Here is a 21,670-nt window from a genome sequence, read left to right on the forward strand (position 1 = left end):
GTGGCTATATTGGTCACTGATTTGTTTTTGTTTTGTTTTTGAATGTCAGAAATATATATTTGGGAATGTTGAGATGTTATATTGGATTCACTGGTAAAAAAAAATAATTGAAATGGGTATATATTTGTTTTTTGTTAAGTTGCCTAATAATTATGCACAGTAATAGTCACCTGCACACACAGATATCCCCCTAAAATAGCTAAAACTAAAAACAAACTAAAAACTACTTCCAAAACTATTCAGCTTTGATATTAATTAGTTTTTTGGGTTCATTGAGAACATGGTTGTTGTTCAATAATAAAATTAATCCTCAAAAATCCAACTTGCCTAATAATTCTGCACTCCCTGTATATATATATATATTACACATACACACACTTATTTGTACAGAATTCCTTAAAGGGACATTATACACTCATTTTTTCTTTGCATAAATGTTTTGTAGATGATCTATTTATATAGTCCATAAAGTTTTTTTTTTTAAATAAATGTATAGTTTTGCTTATTTTTAAATAACATTGCTCTGATTTTCAGACTCCTAACCAAGCCCCAAAGTTTTATGTGAATACCGTCAGCTACCTTCTCCAGCTTGCTCCTGTTTGTGTAAAGGATCTTTTCATATGCAAAAGAAGGGGGAGGGGGGGAGTGTCTTATTTGCCACTTACAGTGGGCTTTCCAGCTACCTTTTCAACAGAGCCAAACTGACAGCTTCTAAGTAAGTTTTTAAACAGTTTTATACTGGATTTTTATATCAGTATCTGTGCATCTTATTCTTTATAGTAGTGTCTATTACATGCAGTTATATGAAAATGAGTGTATACTGTCCCTTTAAGTATATATTAAGTAAAAAAAGTCATGTTACACAGTACTCCAGCAGTACTAAAGATGTAAATGCACTGTTGACTGTTACTTTAATTTAAAATTAAATATATAAACAATATACAAATTAATATAGCCACAAAGTAATATAATGAATAAGTATCTGAAGTGGAAACTATAATGAATTATTTTCTAATTCACAAACGGCTAGATTACGAGTATTAAAGGCTATTGGGAAAGTAAAAAAATGCAACAAAAGTTGCGTTATTTCACCCCCTATAGTGCTGCCATTACAAGTTTTAAAAAACCCGGCTTGTGCGTGCGATATGGCTGCGTTGAGCTCCATACCACACACAAAAGCAGCTGTGTTTGACATGCTCGTGCACAATTTCCCCAAAGACATCAATGGGGAGAGCCGGCTAAAAAAAAGTCTAACACCTGCGATCGCGGAAACAAAAGCTCCGTAACGCAGCCCCATTGATGTCTATGGGGAAAAAGAAAATACAGTTTAAACCTAACACCCTAACATAAACCCCGAGTCTAAACACCCCTAATCTGCTGCCCTCGACATCGCCGACACCTGCCTACAGTTATTAACCCCTAATCTGCCGCTCCCGATATCGCTGCCACTATACTAAAGTTATTAACCCCTATTCCGCCGCACCCCAACATCGCCGCCATTATACTAAAGTTATTAACCCCTATGCTGCCGCTCCCCGACATTGCCGTAACTAAATAAAGTTATTAACCCCTAAACCTCTGGCCTCCCAAATCACTACCACTAAATAAACCTATTAGCCACTAAACCGCCAGCCCCCCACATCGCAACAACCTAAATTAAACTATCAATCCCTAAAACTAACTCTAACCCTACCCCTAAACCAAACCCTAACACCTCCTAACTTTAACATGATTAAAATAGATCTAAATTAAATTTACAATTATTAACTAAATAATACCTATTTAAAACTACCTGTAAAATAAAACCTAAGCTAGCTACAATATAACTAATAGTTATATTGTAGCTAGCTTAGGTTTTATTTTTATTTCACAGGTAAGTTTGTATTTATTTTAACTAGGTAGACTAGTTTGTAAATAGTTATTAAAATAAAAAAAACTACCATTACAAAAAAAACAAACTAACATATCCAAAACAATAAAGATTATTCCTGTTATAATACCCTTTTTTTTAAAAAAAAAAAAACCCAAATTAAAAAAGAATAAACTACCAAGGGCCCTTAAAAGGGCCTTATGGGGGGCCCTTAAAAGGGCCTTTCGTAGGGCATTGCCCTGAGATAAACAGCTATTTTGCTCCAAACAAAATACAAACACCCTTAACACTATACAAACTCCCACACCCAAACTACCAAGGGCCCTTGGTACAAAACAATAAAGATTATTCCTGTTATAATACCCTTTTTTTTAAAAGTCCTAATCCTGAAAGTCCTGAAAATTTTGAATCAGCCAATAGGAATTAGAGCTGCTAAAATCCTATTGGCTATTCAAATCAGCCAATAGGATTTATGCAGCTCTCATTCTATTGGCTAATTCGAATTAGCCAATAGAATGAGAGCTGCTTAAATCCTATTGGCTGATTTGAATAACCAATAGGATGTTAGCAGCCCTAATTCCTATTGGCTGATTCAAATTTTGCAGCCAATAGGAATGCAAGGGACAACATCTTGGATCGCGTACCTTGTATTGAAGATTCAGTGTACGGCGGCGACTGTATGAAGAGGATGCTCTGCTCCGGATGTCTTCAGGATGGACCCGCTCCGCGCCTCCTGGATGAAGATTGAAGAGGCCGTCTGGATGAAGACTTCTCATTGCTTGGATTAGGACTTTGCCGCCGGGATGAAAATTGAAGAAGCCGTCTGGATGAAGACTTCTCACCGCCTGGATCAGGACTTCAACTCCGGGATGAAGATCGTTCAAGCGGGACTTCTTTTAGTTTAGGGTCTGGGCAGTAAAAGAGCTAAATGCCATTTTCAGGGCAATGGGTATCTTAGGTTTTTTTAGAAAAAGGTTTTTTATTTTGGGGGGGTTGGTTGCGTGGTGGGTTTTACTGTTGGGGGTCTTTGTGGGGTTTTTTTACAGGTAAAAGAGCTGATATCTTTGGGGCAATGCCCCACAAAAGGCCCTTTTAAGGGCCCTTCGTAGCTTATTGTAGGCTAGTTTTTTTTTTATCTTGGGTGGGCTTTTTTATTCTGATATAGCTATTAGATTTGGTGTAATTTTTTTTATTTTGGAAAATTTTGTTTGTTATTTTCCGTAATTTAGAGTTTGTTATTTTTTGTAATTTACGGGTAGATTACGAGTTTTGCGTTAGGTGAAAAAGCAGCGTTAACAGGTCCTAACGCTGCTTTTTCACTACCGCTGGTATTACGAGTCTTGCAGTTTTAGGGGCACCGCACACTTTTTTGGCCTTACAGCAAAACGACTTACGTAAACTCCGTAAAGTCTTTTTTCTATGGGACTTCCATAGCGCCGGTATTACGAGTCTGTCCTGGGAGGCCAAAAAATGAGCGGTACACCCTCTACCGCCAAGATACCTACTGCATTTGAAAGTCAGTAGTTATGAGTTTTATGGTACAACGCTGTAACATAAAACTCATAACTAAAGTGATAAAAAGTACACTAACACCCATAAACTACCTATTAACCCCTAAACGGAGGCCGTTCCGCATCGCAAACACTATAATAAAAATTTTAACCCCTAATCTGCCGCTCCGGACATCGTCGCCACTATAATAAACATATTAACCCCTAATCCGCCACACTCCCACCTCGCAAACACTAGTTAAATATTATTAACCCCTAATCTGCCGCCCCTAACATTGCCGCCACCTACATTATACTTATTAACACCTAATCTTCCGCTCCTGACATCGCCACAACCTACATTATATTTATTAACCCCTAAACTTCCGCTCCGGATATCGCCACAACCTACATTATATTTATTAACCCCTAATCTGCCACCCCCATGTCGCCGCAACCTACCTACACTTATTAACCCCTAATCTGCCGCCCCCAACGTTGCCACCACTATAATAAACATATTAACCCCTAAACCGCCGCACTCCCGCATCGCAAACACTAGTTAAATATTACTAACTCCTAATCTGCCGTCCCTAACATCGCAGCCACTATAATAAACATATTAACCCCTAAACCACCGCACTCCCACATCGCAAACACTAGTTAAATATTAATAACCCCTAATCTGCCGTCCCTAACATCGCCGCCACCTACCTACATTTATTGACCCCTAATCTGCCGCCCCCAACGTCGCCGCCACTATACTAAATGTATTAACCCCTAAACCTAAGTCTAACCCTAACACCCCCTAACTTAAATATAATTTAAATAAATCTAAATAAAATTACTATCATTAACTAAATTATTCCTATTTAAAACTAAATACTGACCTATAAAATAAACCCTAAGCTAGCTACAATATAACTAATAGTTACATTGTATCTAGCTTAGGGTTTATTTTTACAGGCAAGTTTATATTTATTTTAACTAGGTAGAATAGTTATTAAACAGTTATTAACTATTTAATAACTACCTAGCTAAAATAAATAAAAAAGTACCTGTAAAATAAAGCCTAACCTAAGTTACAATAACACCTAACACTACACTATAATTAAATAAATTCCCTACATTAAATACAATTAAATAAATTAAATTAAATTAGCTAAAGTACAACCCCCCCCCACTAAATTACAGAAAATAATAAACAAATTACAGATCTTTAAACTAATTACACCTAATCTAATAGCCCTATCAAAATAATAAAAAGCCCCCCCAAAATAAAAAAAAACCTAGCCTAAACTAAACTATCAATAGCCCTTAAAAGGGCTTTTTGCGGGGCATTGCCCCAAAGAAATCAGCTCTTTTACCTGTAAAAAAAATACAAACAACCCCCCAAACAGTAAAACCCACCACCCACACAACAAAACCCAAATAAAATACTAACTAAAAAAACCTAAGCTCCCCATTGCCCTGAAAAGGGCATTTGGATAGGCATTGCCCTTAAAAGGGCAGTTAGCTCTTTTGCGGCCCAAACCCTAATCTAAAAAATAAAACCCACCCAATACACCCTTAAAAAAACCTAACACTAACCCCGTGAAGATCGACTTACTGGTCTGAAGATCTGACATCCATCCTCAAGGAAGCGGCAGAAGTCTTCATCAACCGGGCCAAAGTCCTCAACAAAGCCGGGAGAAGTCTTCATCCAAGCCGGGCGAAGTGGTCATCAAGACGGGCAGAAGTCTTCATCCAGACGGCATCTTTTATCTTCATCCAACCGACGCGAAGCGGCTCCATCTTCAAGACATCCGACGCGGAGCATCCTCTTCATCCGGAGTCTTCTTACTGAATGACGGTTCCTTTAAGTGACGTCATCCAAGATGGCGTCCCTTAGATTCCGATTGGCTGATAGAATTCTATCAGCCAATCGGAATTAAGGTAGAAAAAAATCCTATTGGCTGATGCCGTCATTCAGTAAGAAGACTCCGGATGAAGAGGATGCTCCGCGTCGGATGTCTTGAAGATGGAGCCACTCCGCGTCGGAATGGATGAAGATAGAAGATGCCGTCTGGATGAAGACTTCTGCCCGTCTTGAGGACCACTTCGCCCGGATTGGATGAAGACCTCTCACGGCTTCGTTGAGGACTTCGGCCCGGTTGGATGAAGACTTCTGCCGCTTCCTTGAGGATGGATGTCCGATCTTCAGGGGGTTAGTGTTAAGTTTTTTTAAGGGTGTATTGGGTGGGTTTTATTTTTAGGTTAGGGTTTGGGCCTGCAAAAGAGCTAACTGCCCTTTTAAGGGCAATGCCCATCCAAATGTAATTTTCAGGGCAATGGGGAGCTTAGTTTTTTTTAGATAGTATTTTATTTGGGGGGTTGGTTGTGTGGGTGGTGGGTTTTACTGTTGGGGGGTTGTTTGTATTTTTTTAACAGGTAAAAGAGCTTATTACTTTGGGGCAATGCCCCACAAAAGGCCCTTTTAAGGGCTATTGGTAGTTTAGTTTAGGCTAGGTTTTTTTTTTATTTTGGGGGGGCATTTTTTTATTTTGATAGGGCTATTAGATTAGGTGTAATTAGTTTAAATATCTTTAATTTGTTTATTATTTTCTGTAATTTAGTGTTTGTTTTTTTGTAATTTAGCTAATTTAATTTAGGTAATTGTATTTAATGTAGTTAATTTATTTAATTATAGTGTAGAGTTAGGTGTTATTGTAATTTAGGTTAGATTTTATTTTAAAGGTACTTTTGTATTTATTTTAGCTATGTAGTTATTAAATAGTTAATAACTATTTAATAACTATTCTACCTAGTTAAAATAAATACAAACTTGCCTGTTAAATAAAAAAAAAAACTAAGCTAGATGCAATGTAATTATTAGTTATATTGTAGCTAGCTTAGGGTTTATTTTATAGGTAAGTATTTAGTTTTAAATAGGAATTATTTAGTTAATGATAGTAATTTTATTTAGATCTATTTAAATTATATTTAAGTTAGGGGGTGTTAGGGTTAGCCTTAAGTTTAGGGGTTAATACATTTAGTATAGTGGCAGCAACGTTTGGGGCGGCAGATTAGGGGTTAATAAGTGTAGGTAGCTGGCGACGATGTTAGGGATGGCAGATTAGGGGTTAATAATATTTAACTAATGTTTGCGAGGCGGGAGTGCAGCGGTTTAGGGGTTAATATGTTTATTATAGTGGCGGCAACATTGGGGACGGCAGATTATGGGTTTGTCAGTATATTTATAAGAATCTTAGTAGTGCTATCCAAATAATATATCAGTTTATGGCAGGGTTACAAACACAATATAAAAAAAAAAATAGCAATCCTAATCAACCATGCATCTACTAGACCATACAATTAATATAAATACCTGAATTCTTTTATTTAGTTAATATCCATGAACATATTGAAATATATTTGCAATAAAAGGAAACTAAATAATATTATAGGCGCTTGAAAACTATTTAAATATGCTATGCAAAATTCATACACGCTTATCTTAAAAACCCACCTTATTTATAAATAACCTTTAACATCCAAGCAATAAAATAGGAAAATATAAATATTCTGCTATTTAACTGCAATTTATCCTACTCTGCCACATGCAGTAATAATGAATGCTTATTTTAAATGTTTGCATGCAAATGGGCAGGCTAAGAGCTATCTAAGACAATGACACACAGTTTAAAAGTATAATCTGCTCTTTAAATCTATTAACTGTAAAGGCTATGCATATGACTTATCTTACAAAACCCAGAAAACTGTATCTTTAAACTGCAGTGACTTTAAAATATCACATGTAATTAGCAGCCCTTTTCTTATACTCTATATATATATATATATACGTTACCAAAATGAGATCCAACTTCAAGATTTTTTTCACACCTCATATAAAATAAGTGTAATTGCAATGGAATAGGAGTAGTATGGCCCACTTTGTTTTTATAGTTTGACTGTGTCCCACGCAAAACAGTTTCAGTCAGTTACCAAAACTCTGCAGCCAGTATATCTCCTTCCTTCTGTATACACTATGTATTGTAATCATTGGTGTGAAATATGGGTGGCCCTTCGAAACCTTGTCCCTCTATTGGATAACTGGATATCCCATTTCCAACAGCCAAAAATCTTTCTGGCTGTAGTTCTCTCATGGCAACACCAGGTAGCAGCATTATGAACAGACATAGTAACATTTGAAACAACTTAAATCAGTATTTCTATGAAATGGTTATTAATTTTATCATAATTTACTGCGACAACTATTCATAATATTTGTTTTGGATAAGTTATATCTTAATGAATTTTCTGATCATTTTGATATGAAACATCACATATATCTAACATTATATTAAAATAATTTATATTTCATTTAGCCTAACAGAAAATTTATATCTCATAGTCATATCACATCAAAGTAACTTCCATATCTTCATCTCACTATATTTTAAAAGATGTATTTAAAACTTTATAAACATTTATTTCACATTCATATGATATGACATTTCATTTCATGCAGGCATTCCATCTGAAATAAAGTAATAAGTGTCATTAATTATTTCTTTCCAGGTCCACAAATATTTATTTAAAAACACAGAGGTTATTAAACATTTTTTTATGTTTTCAAAACATATATATATATATATGTATATATATACATATATATATGCACATTCATTTCTATGTAGCTCTGAGATTATCTGTCTGAAAAATATAAATAAAACAGAGGTTATTACACATTTTTGACTGACTAAAACAGTTACCTCCCAAGCTTAGCAAATACCCATGTAATAATAATAGAGAATTAGACAATTTCTCAAATTTCTATATTTAATACATTCTGGGGCATGCATTCAAACAGAAAAAAAATAAATTGATGTTTATTTGCTGCCTGCTTATGTGAGCTTCCAGAGTCACACCTCAGCATCTGTCTTTTGTTTCCCAAGGCCTTTATTATCTTAATCACCACATGAACCGCTCAAATGAATCTGTGCTAATTACCAGTTCCCCTTGAAAAATGTTTTCATTTCTCACATTTCTTCAGACGGATCGGCATTTCTCTTGGAGGAAATCCATATATTTGCCTGTGTCCTGTTCTATGTATCAAAGTGCTGCCTTTTACACAGCAGGAGGGGGCTTCAAAGGTTATGCTCAAGCCTTTGGAGACATCCTGTCTGCATACTAAATGGGGGAAGAGCTGAACATGGGTGAAGTCAGTTTGCCTGAGAGGAATGAATCATTTTTTTTTTTTTTTCAGTGAAATATCTGATCAACAATACAGATTTATTAATCTTGAGATATATGATTAAAATATATCTATTTATTAACCTCACATATACCATGACATAATCCCGCTTCCAATTTTAAATAGATGTAGGACACATATATTTAAATTGGTCTAAAGTCAATGGTATTTGATGAGGATCAACCGTATACCTCATAGACAGTCTCTTATGTAGGAAGTTTGTTATTTTGAGCCTTCATGTTTATCAGTTAGGCATCTTTAAACTACAGTATGTCTTTAGTTCATTTGGGGATATGATACTTCATTCTCCCTCTATGACTTGTAGTTGGGATCTGGGATGACATGCCCGCAATTGATTGATATGGACCCATTTATCTATGAAACTTTCATTTTTGGGGATCCTTATTTTATAGGCCACTGGAGATATTTTGTCAGTAATGACAAAAGGACCTTTCCATGAGGGAAGAAATTTCTTCTCCCTAACCTGATCTCTTCCAAAGTTATAAAGATAGATTTTATCATTTATTTCATATTCCTTTTTGGATGTTTTGAGATCATAATAGGTTTTAGTGGCAGTTGCGGCTCTTTCTAAATTCCTTTGAGCAAATGCAAAGGCATATTGCAGGTGCTTTCTTAGGTTTTCCACATATTGATGTGTATTGGCAGCGTTTATCAAGTTTTGGTCTGATGTACGGTACATCAGATGCTGAGGTAGAACCATTCTTCTACCAGTCATCAGTTCAAAAGGTGACATCTTGGTAGCACTACTTGGAGTTGCTCTTAATGCCATTAAGACTAGAGGTAGTTTTACATCCCAGTCTTTACCTGTTTCACTCACAAACTTTTTGAGGATTTTAACAATGGACTGGTTGTAACGCTCTACACCACCACTTGAGGCAGCTCTATAAGCAATATGGAGCTTTCTTTTAACCCCTAGTATTTTCCACATTTTCGTCATCACTTCGCTAGTGAATTGGGTTCCCCGATCTGATTCGATTCTTTGGGGCAAACCAAATCTGGAAAATACATGGTTGATGAGCAACGCTGCACATGTTTCAGCACTATTGTTAGGTGCACTAATACATTCTACCCATTTAGTGAACAGGCATGTCACGGTTAACATGTATTTGTTACCTCTTGATGATCTTGTTACTGGGCCAATGAAATCAATTTGTATATCTGACCATGGCATTACCATCCCCCTTTTCTGCAATGGCGCTCTATGCGTTGGTGCAGTGGGTTGGAACTGTGGGCAGATTAAACACCCTTGACAGTAGGTTTGAACATCTTTCAACATGTGTGGCCAAAAAGCATAATTACGTAATATTTCATACGTGAGTTTGGCACCACGATGACCAGATGTGGGAGCATCATGGGCATGTTGAAGCATTAGACCTCGGAACTTGGTGGGTACTACCCACTGCTGGATGCCAGTTTTGGAAGTTCTAATTAACAAACCATCCTGTAACTTGAATTGTGATCTAGATTTTATTAAGATTCTAAGATCTTCTTTGCCAATACAATCATCTTTTGAGATGGGGTTGCTTTCAGGATCTTCTATGTGTTTATAGAAGATGCCTACAATGGGGTCTTCTTTTTGACTATTGATCAGGTCCTCACTAGGAGAATCCTGACTCCATTGTACCAAGTTAGGCTCACTTTGTTGTTTTGCCTGGTTTCTGGTAATGGCTTCTATCTGGATTGCACCCATTAAGTGGTCAATATTAAGGAGTTCTCCAGTTATGGCTCCTTGTTTGGCTAACGAATCCGCAAGGTCATTTCCTTCCTTATCAGGACCTAGAACTCTGGAATGACCCTTGGTCTTTTTCCAGTGTATGGTTAAATCATTGGATACTACCAGATTATCAATCTCGCAGAACAACTTGCCATGCTTGACTGGTTTGTTATTGCTTTTCTGCATGCCATTTCTTTTCCAAGTTGGCAGGTATTCAACAAAACTGTCACGCACATAATTTGAGTCAGTTATGATCACAAATTCATGAATACCATGTTCAATAGCCATTTCAATGGTTTTGAAAACAGCAGTTAGTTCTGCAACCTGACTGGATCTTGGTCCAATGTTGAAACCTACAGATATATTTGAGAATCCATTTGCCCCAGTTATACCAATGCCAGTGACTAATCTGCGCTCATTATCAATAGTGGCATGGTAAGAACAACCATCAACATACACCCAAGGTAATGTTTGGCAATGGTCCTCATTGTACATTTTATATGGAGAAAGCAATTGTTCTTCCAGAAAATCATCTTCTGATAATTCTTCCCCAGGATCTCTAGCAGTACAGTCGTGGAGCTCAGCAAGCCCTTGTGCGACTGGATTCTTTTTATTCTGCTTGTAGCGAATTTCTAATGGCCAGCCTTGCAAGGAAAGAGTCCACGCTGTTATGCGGCTATTAGACAAATTCCCATCTCTTATTCTCTCACTTTGCAGATATAGCAAAGGCTGGTGGGCTGTTTCTACAATAATTTTCTCACCCTGTATATAGCTGCGGAAATTTTGTAGAGCCCATACAGTAGATAAGAGGGCTTTTTCGCAATCGTTGAACTTTATTTCTACTGGGGATAGATTTTTGCTCGCATAAGCAATGGCTTTGTTCAAATTATCATGCTTTTGGTTTAAGACAGCACTCATGCTTACATCTGTGTACCCTGTTTCTAAGTAGAAAGGTTTGCCTCCTTCAGGGTACGCTAAGCAAGGTGCTTGAGTGAGTTTTCTCTTCAGCTCTCTGATGGCTGTCTCTTGAGACTCACTCCAGTGCCATTTCACCTCTTTCTTTAGAAGAAGTAGTAGTGGTTTAGCTAATTCCGCATAATTATCAATGAATTTGCGAGAATAATTTGTCATACCCAGGAATGATCTCAATTCCTTTAAGTTAGTTGGGTTTTTAGAATTCACTATCGCTTCCACCTTTTTCTTCTGGGGATTTAATCCGTCAGAGGTAACTTCATGTCCCAAGAAGTTTACACGAGTGCGGCACCATTGAGCTTTTTGCAGGGATAATTTGACACCTGCCCTTTTAAGTTGGCTGAGGACGTGTTTAAGCTCTGCGATGTGTTTTTCAAAGTCTGTGCTTTTGATTAAAACATCATCAACATAAGATAAGGTCCCCCTTTCCAGTGCGTCAGGCATAGCCTTATGCATGAATACAGCAAATTCATGTCCAGAATTTATGTATCCAAATGGAAGTCTCTGGAATGCATACTGAACCTTTTGGAAGGAGAATGCTAGCTTATATTGGTCCTCTTCATGTACCTTTATGGTCCAATATCCCTGTACACAATCAATGGCAGTGAATATTTTGGATCCCTGCATTTGTGCTAGGCATTGGTCAATATATGGCACAGGCCAGCCAGACATGTATACTCGTTTGTTCAGCTGTCTTAAGTCAGCACACAAACGCCATTGTCCATTGGGCTTAAGGACACCTAGAATAGGATTATTATAAGAGCTGTGCACCTGTCTGATAATACCTCTTTCTTCCAAATTCCTTATGATCTCTGCAAGAGAATCATATGAGGCTAAGGGAAGTCTGTATTGTTTGACAAATACAGGTGGCGCATCGGGATCTGTTTGTATTCTTGCAATGTGCAAGTCTGTAGTACCACAATCATAAGAATCCTTAGCAAAAATATCCTTGTACTCCATCAGGAGTTCTCGCAGCTGTTGGCGTTCATCATCGCTGGAACAGCCATTAGCTAAGGATATTTGCTCTTCGACTATCTGCTGAAATCCTGGAAAGATTTCAGGCTGTCCTATTTCATAGGCTTCTTCCAACCTAGAGGTGAGATCCCCTTGATTATAGTTTACATTGCTCCCATGACTCTGGGTATTGGGGTAATCTTGCTGTTTGATTGGCTGATCAAACACTAGAGAGGCTTCTTCAATTTTACAGATGCCTTCCTCTGAGCTGAAGGGATAAATAGACTGAACATTAAATAGACCCTCTGGCATAGATTCAAAGGATTGTTCTATTAATTGTTCTTCAGTTAGGTATCCTTCAGGTATTAGCCCAATTACATTATTCTGGAATCCAAAAGTGTAATAACTTGATTCCAGTGCATATCCTATGGTAGATCCCTTGGATAATGTTATATCCTGTGGGGTCATGTTATGCACAACAATATGTATTGGAACAGTTCCAATATTCACCATAGGAGTGTAGGTTACTGTGACACCCAGATTTTGTATTCTATGGGAGAGGCAAATCAGTGTTTCAGAAGTTTTTAATTTCTGACCTCTCTTTACCTGTAAGGGTAAAAGAAATTTATCAGTTAGGTATCCTTCAGGTATTAGCCCAATTACATTATTCTGGAATCCAAAAGTGTAATAACTTGATTCCAGTGCATATCCTATGGTAGATCCCTTGGATAATGTTATATCCTGTGGGGTCATGTTATGCACAACAATATGTATTGGAACAGTTCCAATATTCACCATAGGAGTGTAGGTTACTGTGACACCCAGATTTTGTATTCTATGGGAGAGGCAAATCAGTGTTTCAGAAGTTTTTAATTTCTGACCTCTCTTTACCTGTAAGGGTAAAAGAAATTTATCAGCCCCAGCAGGAATTATAACATCGCTAGATACCTGCATATTCACAGCATATGGCAATTGCTGGTTTGATTTTAGGGCTGCATTTTCATCCTGAAATACTTCAGGGTCCCCCTTTAACCTGCTCCAAAGGCAAGAATTAATCAGATCTATTTGTATGGCATATCTATGTAAGATATCATTGCCAATGTATATTTGATTATGAGGAATATTTAAAACTAAAAACAGGTGCTTCACTGACTTATTACCTATAGAGATAGATAATAAGCACTTAGCTGTGATGTTATAGCTTTCAGACCTGTCATCCAGGCCGTTGACACAGTGGTCTTGGGGAGAAAGATATTTAATCACTTTAGGTTCAGCTATCTGCGCTAATAAACCTTCGCTTATATAGCTAGCTTCCTGTTTTAAGTTTATTTTAGCATACTTGGTTTTACCAAGGTCATGTATTTGTATAGGGATAAATAGATCCTCTTTAACTCTCTCAATCCCTGTGAGGTATTGAGCATGGTCTCCCCCCTTAGGGATTTTATGATCCCCCTTGTGGAGTGATATGGTTAATACATCGCCATCTAGGGAGATATTCGCTATCTTTCCGGGCGAAATTTTAAAAGTATTACCATCAGAGCCACTAAAAGGAGTCTGATGATCTATTTGTAGAATAGTGATTTCAGGTACAGAGTTATTCCTGAAATGAATCTCCACAGCATCTGGTTTCTCTTCCACCATGTGACAGCTATGTTGGGTGCGAGATATACCAGATTTTTCATAATTGATAGGTCGTTTAACTTGTGACCAAATTACATTATTTATGCAATCAATTATGGTGCTTAATCGCTTCAGGAGATCACTACCAATAATTAAACGATCAGTTGGCAGATCCACTATAATGACAGGGTGTCTTATGACCCTGTTCCCCAATTTAAATTTTAACCAGGCAGTACCGTAGACTTTTAGGGAGTCACCCCCAACACCTATTAGAGAACCGTCAAATTCTCTCATTTTAGGTTTGTGGGGTGTTAGCTCATTTAGCTGTGTGTAGTACTTGTGGGATAAGATAGTTGCCTGTGACCCAGTGTCAATTAATCCCCTGATAGGGTTGGAGACTGAATCTTGCAGCTCAACTAATACATAATATCTTCCTGCAGTTTCTACCATTTCACACATAAAGTTGGCGTTAGCATACATTTGTGGGCTTCGCCACGTATTACCTGAACTCGCCGTGTCATTCGATGCAGAGGAACCTTCATACCTACCTGTTTCCTCTAGGGTAGGTTCGGCTGGATTCTTGTGTACTGCATCTGTGGAGATAAGGTTAAGAGAGAGCTGCAAGGGAAGAGTTTTGTTAATTTTTCCCGGCTGAGGTCGCTCATCGTCACAGCTAATTTGTCCGTTTCCGGTCTGTGGGGAGATAACATGATTAGTATCATTGATATTTATTATTACATTTTGTATATCTCTCCCCTCCCTTTCAGGTGATACTGCAGTATTTATGACTGTGCCTGTGGTCCACTGCTGACCACTGGCTGTACCCCTAAAAAAGTATTGTTCAGTTGCTGAGCCGTAGATTTTTGACTCATATTAGCGATTTGTTCGCTCAACCGATTTAACTGGGTAAACAGCATATCTACCTGATTGTATAAGTTACCTCTACCCCTGGGCCTATCTCTTGGTGCCCCATAATAATGATTCCTGGACCATTGGGTTCCCTCAGAATCAGGGCCGCTATTTCTATTCTGGCGTGGTTGCCCCTGGGGTTCAGCTTGTTCAGCATTAGTATTTTGGGGAGCATTATATACCTGGGGTGTCTGGTTACCCTGAGAATATCTTCGCCGTCTATTGTATCTACCCTTGCGCGGATACCAATTATTTGGTGGGTATTCTCTTTGTGAGTAATTATTCACCTGATTATGTCCCCCACTTTGGTTATAGTCTCCCTGCGCCTCAACCTGTGTAGGGGGAGGGGCGGAATTAAACCTCTGTGGAGATGGCCTGTTTTGACTGGCCACCTCAGCATAAGTTCTGTTTTTAGACTCCAAATTGAGGGGTTTAGGTGACACCCTAGTTTCTGCTACAATTTTGGGTTTTGATTCCTTTCTAACCCCCTGCTCACTGGACTGCTGAATAGAGTATAATTTTGTACTCTCTTTGATCAGCCATTCCAATGAGCAGTCCTCATCAAAATCTCTAGCTAAGTTAATTTTGATGGGTGTAGGCAGGGCTTCAAAAAATAAATTTACAAATTCTGAGCCGTCAAATTTGGGATTATCTTCAGCCATACTGTATGCATTTTTCAATACAGAAAGGAATTCGATTGGACTTTGATTCACACGACACTTTAAACCATATACCGCTATCTTCGCGGCAGTTTTAGTGCGATATTGCCCGAATTCTTTTCTGCATTGTCGTTTTACCCCATTCCAGGAATGAATATTCATATCCTTTAGTGAAGCAAAGAATTTGTGATGCTTACTGTCAAATACCCAAGGCAGAAATTCAATTTTCAATTTCTCACTTGTAACATTCATTATAGCTAACGCATTTTCAAAAGCCTGTAAATGATCAATTACCGATGTTGTTCCCTTATTGGAGAATATAGGTACTGCGCGTTGTACGAAGGTGATTATTTTATGGGAATCATAGACTTTATCAGACTTATTTTGGGATTCTCTGTTAGAGTTTCCCTCCCCCGCATCAGCTGCACTACAGCTGTCCTCTGGATTTACATCCTGGGGGGATTGTCTATTCGGGAAATCTATTTCTGACCCGTTAGGGGTCATTTGTCTATACTGTTCCATATGTTTTTGTACCTCGTCCCTGACGCGTTCGCTAAAGGAGTTAGCATTATCTGCATTATTCTCACTGCTAATATAGGGGTTTTCATTATGGCGATATGACTTTTTTAAATCGCTTAATTCTCTCTGGCTTTGCGCAAGCTGTTTATTTAAATCTTGTATCTGTGCGATTAAGTCTGTATTATGCTTATCTAAGGCTGTTAGGTTTTGGGCAAGTTCATCCATTTTATTTTTGGCTATTTTTAAACCCTCTTCGCGTCTGTGCAAGGAACGAATACTATTTTCTAGCTCCTGTATTTGCAGTCGTTTGTCTGCGACACAAAACGATATTTCTTCAATCATGCATATTAAGAGGGGCCAGCATTTTAGTATTAGTTTGTCTCGCTTTTTGGGAGCTTTGCATTGATTAATCATTAATAATTCCTGGAAGAATTCATTCTCTTCATTCCACATATTATTATTAACGGTAATATTTTTAGCCCTAGTTTCAAGCGTATCCATAAAATCATTTAATTCACCTGCAATATTAAACTTCCCTTTAAGGTAACTTAAGATATCTTTCTTAAGGACCTGACCTTTAGTAATAGGTATGGTTATGGGACCAATTTCATTGCTATGTATAGAATTAAATGAGTCACTTCTGGCTACAGACATTATTATATTGGTTTAGTACTTAGTTAAACTAAAACGCTAATACAATTTTTGCCAATAAAAAGAGAGAAGGAAAAATTTTATATTTCAAAAAAAAATATTATTAATTTTGAAATATGAAAAATTAATATTTCGAAATATGAAAAATTTATATTTTTGATTAACTTTGAAAATATGAAAAATTAATATTTTTGATTAATTTTTAAATATGAAAAATTTATATTTTTATTAATTTTTCAAAAATTTATCTTTAATAATATTTCAAGATATTAATATCAATCTCGAAACATGAAAATCAATATTTCAACCTTTCAAAAATTATATCTTCAAAATATTAATATCGAAATATAAAAAAAAAAAAAATTCTCTCTTTTATAATATTTCTATTTACTACAAATATACTATATCAAATATGATGGAATATTAATAAATCTCAGCAGTGCCTCCAATTATTATGTCAGTATATTTATAAGAATCTTAGTAGTGCTATCCAAATAATATATCAGTTTATGGCAGGGTTACAAACACAATATAAAAAAAAAAATAGCAATCCTAATCAACCATGCATCTACTAGACCATACAATTAATATAAATACCTGAATTCTTTTATTTAGTTAATATCCATGAACATATTGAAATATATTTGCAATAAAAGGAAACTAAATAATATTATAGGTGCTTGAAAACTATTTAAATATGCTATGCAAAATTCATACACGCTTATCTTAAAAACCCACCTTATTTATAAATAACCTTTAACATCCAAGCAATACAATAGGAAAATATATATATTCTGCTATTTAACTGCAATTTATCCTACTCTGCCACATACAGTAATAATGAATGCTTATTTTAAATGTTTGCATGCAAATAGGCAGGCTAAGAGCTATCTAAGACAATGACACACAGTTTAAAAGTATAATCTGCTCTTTAAATCTATTAACTGTAAAGGCTATGCATATGACTTATCTTACAAAACCCAGAAAACTGTATCTTTAAACTGCAGTGACTTTAAAATATCACATGTAATTAGCAGCCCTTTTCTTATACTCTATATATATATATATACGTTACCAAAATGAGATCCAACTTCAAGATTTTTTTCACACCTCATATAAAATAAGTGTAATTGCAATGGAATAGGAGTAGTATGGCCCACTTTGTTTTTATAGTTTGACTGTGTCCCACGCAAAACAGTTTCAGTCAGTTACCAAAACTCTGCAGCCAGTATATCTCCTTCCTTCTGTATACACTATGTATTGTAATCATTGGTGTGAAATATGGGTGGCCCTTCAAAACCTTGTCCCTCTATTGGATAACTGGATATCCCATTTCCAACAGCCAAAAATCTTTCTGGCTGTAGTTCTCTCGTGGCAACACCGGGTGGCAGCATTATGAACAGACATAGTAACATTTGAAACAACTTAAATCAGTATTTCTATGAAATGGTTATTAATTTTATCATAATTTACTGCGACAACTATTCATAATATTTGTTTTGGATAAGTTATATCTTAATGAATTTTCTGATCATTTTGATATGAAACATCACATATATCTAACATTATATTAAAATAATTTATATTTCATTTAGCCTAACAGAAAATTTATATCTCATAGTCATATCACATCAAAGTAACTTCCATATCTTCATCTCACTATATTTTAAAAGATGTATTTAAAACGTTCTAAAGATTTATTTCACATTCATATGATATGACATTTCATTTCATGCAGGCATTCCATCTGAAATAAAGTAATAAGTGTCATTAATTATTTCTTTCCAGGTCCACAAATATTTATTTAAAAACACAGAGGTTATTAAACATTTTTTTATGTTTTCAAAACATATATATATATATATATATATATATATATATATATATATATGTATATATATATAAATATATATATGCACATTCATTTCTATGTAGCTCTGAGATTATCTGTCTGAAAAATATAAATAAAACAGAGGTTATTACACATTTTGACTGACTAAAACAGTTACCTCCCAAGCTTAGCAAATACCCATGTAATAATAATAGAGAATTAGACAATTTCTCAAATTTCTATATTTAATACATTCTGGGGCATGCATTCAAACAGAAAAAAAATAAATTGATGTTTATTTGCTGCCTGCTTATGTGAGCTTCCAGAGTCACACCTCAGCATCTGTCTTTTGTTTCCCAAGGCCTTTATTATCTTAATCACCACATGAACCGCTCAAATGAATCTGTGCTAATTACCAGTTCCCCTTGAAAAATGTTTTCATTTCTCACATTTCTTCAGATGGATCGGCATTTCTCTTGGAGGAAATCCATATATTTGCCTGTGTCCTGTTCTATGTATCAAAGTGCTGCCTTTTACACAGCAGGAGGGGGCTTCAAAGGTTATGCTCAAGCCTTTGGAGACATCCTGTCTGCATACTAAATGGGGGAAGAGCTGAACATGGGTGAAGTCAGTTTGTCTGAGAGGAATGAATCATTTTTTTATTTTTTTTTCAGTGAAATATCTGATCAACAATACAGATTTATTAATCTTGAGATATATGATTAAAATATATCTATTTATTAACCTCACATATACCATGACAGGTTAATAAGTGTAGGTAGGTGGCGGCGACATTGGGGACGGCAGATTAGGGGTTAATAAATATAATGTAGGTGGCGGCGGTGTCCGGAGCGGCCGATTAGGGGTTAATAAATATAATGCAGGTGTCGGCGATGTCGGGGGTGGAAGATTAGGGGTTAATAAGTGTAAGATTAGGGGTGTTTAGACTCGGGGTTAGGTGTAAACATAAATTTTATTTCCCCATAGGAATCAATGGGGCTGCGTTAGTGAGTTATACGCTGCTTTTTTGCAGGTGCAGTTTTTTTCAGCCAGCTCTCCCCGTTGATTTCTATGGGGAAATCATGCACAAGCATGTTACACCAGCTCACGCTGACTTAAACAGCGCTGGTATTGAAGTAATATTTGGAGCTAAATTTTGCTCTACGCTCACTTTTTGTCTTTTAACGCCGGGTTTGTAAAAACTCGTAATACCAGCGCTGCAGGAAAGTGAGCGGTGAGAATAACGTGCAAGTTAGCACTGCACCCCTGTTACTGCAAAACTCGTAATCTAGGTGTTAGTATTTTTTTTGTTTTTATATTTAGATACTTTGTCATTTTTACAGTAGTGTTAGGATTTTTTTAATGTGTAGTTTAGTTTAATTTAATTGGTAGTTAGTTTTATTTTTAGTTTAATTATTATATTAGTTTAATTGTTAGTTTAAACTTAGTATTTTTAATTTGAAAGGTAAGTTTTAATTTAATTTAAGATAGGGAAATTGTCATTTTAATCTAAAGTTAGGGGAACGTTAGGTTTAGGGGTTACTAGTTTAAATTAGTTTATTGTGATGTGGGGGGCTTTCGGTTTAGGGGTTAATAGTTTAGTTTGGTATATTTTGTTGTGGGGGGCTTGCGGTTTAGGGGTTAATAGGTTTATTATAGTGGGCGGACATCAGATTAGGGGTTAATAATATTTAAATAGTGTTTGCGATGCGGGAGGGAGGTGGTTTAGGGGTTAATAACTTTAGTATAGTGGTGAGGATGTCAGGGAGCGGTGGAATAGGGTTTAATATTTTTTAAAAGTGGCGGCGATATCGGGAACGGCAGATTAGGGGTTAATAAATTTATTATAGTGTTTGCGATGTGGGAGGGCCTCGGTTTAGGGGTAAATAGGTATGTATGGGTGTTAGTGTGCCCTGGATTGCTGTTTACAAAAAGGACAGAGGACCCCTAGGGAGGACAAAAGCTGGGCGAATTATCGGAGGGGAGCTCCTTTGGGAACCGGGGTTTTTGCACACCCCTAACCCCATAACTTCAATGAACTGTAACTCCGGTCCCCAGTAACGAATCATGCCTCTCTGTGTGACCTCATTATCTCCCTTTTCAGCCCCACAAAAGTCACCTCTGTGTGATTCCTGTTCTTGTAGGACAGTTAATGGGTCAGTCATGTTGCACAGCTGCTCAATGTGACACATCTTCCTGGTCAGCTCGTCCTTCTCTTTTTCCAGCTGCTGGATCAGATCAGAGATTGTGAGTAAAGCCTGCTCCTGCTGCCGGGTGATGTCACTCAGGACTCGCTTCTCTAGGTCTTCCAGCTGTTTCCTGATGTCCCTAATCCGGGCAGTGAGTCGCTCTGTTACACCAACTGCTTTCTCTTGCACCCCTCTCCTGTGCTTCTGCAGACTCTGGACTCTTTTCTCAGTCTCCTCTCTCTTTGTGGTCAGTTTCTGCAGAACATTTCTCAGTTTCTTGTTCTTCTTATCAGAAGCCTCATTCAGCAGCTCCACCTGGTGTCCCCTGTGCTCTCCGGCCAGGGAGCAGGACACACAGATACAGGCAGCATCCTTTGTGCAGTAATATTCCAGGAGCTTCTTGTGTTTGGAACATTTTCTGTTACCCCAGGAAGTGGTGGGTTCAGTTAAGACATGTTCCTCAGACTTGCTGTGTACCCTCAGGTGGGCATCACACAGAGAAGCCTCACACACCAGACAGGATTGAGTAGCAGGTACAGGAGAGTGAATACAGTAAGTGCAGGAGACCCCAGTCTCTCTTTTCTCCGGCTGAGTAGGATGTAGATTTCTCACTATGTTACACAGTGTAATGTTCCTCTGCAGTTTAGGTTTTGTATTAAAAGTTTCTCTGCACTCAGGACAGGTATAGACCCCAGACCACTCCTGGGTACCCAGCACACTCTCAATACAGCCCAGGCAGAAGTTATGGCCACAGCTGAGATTTACAGGATCTGTATAAATGCTCAGGCAGATGGGGCAGGTTAGCTCCTCTCTCAGATCAGCAGACGCCATGTTTGTATCAGCAGCAGGAAATGAAAGTGAAAGTCTATTCTTATTTGGTACAGGGTGTGTTGCTGTTATTAATGGCAAACTTGCTTCCTTATTTTTAACCCTTCAAGGCCGCGATCCGATATACGTCATAGTTTTCGGCGCAAGCGAGGGAACCCGCGCCGCCCATAATTTCACCTCGCAACTCGAGCTATCCAATATACTGCA

The 21,670-nt window shown here is 37.2% G+C and overlaps 1 pseudogene; it reads right to left on the reverse strand.

Moving 5' to 3' along the window:
- The window catches only part of LOC128636451 (E3 ubiquitin/ISG15 ligase TRIM25-like), a 34,525-nt pseudogene extending 13,059 nt beyond the window's left edge, over positions 1-21,466 (reverse strand).
- Between the last annotated feature and the right edge of the window lie 204 nt (positions 21,467-21,670).

Source organism: Bombina bombina, chromosome 7 (assembly GCF_027579735.1).
Source record: "Bombina bombina isolate aBomBom1 chromosome 7, aBomBom1.pri, whole genome shotgun sequence".
NCBI classification, from domain to species: domain Eukaryota; kingdom Metazoa; phylum Chordata; class Amphibia; order Anura; family Bombinatoridae; genus Bombina; species Bombina bombina.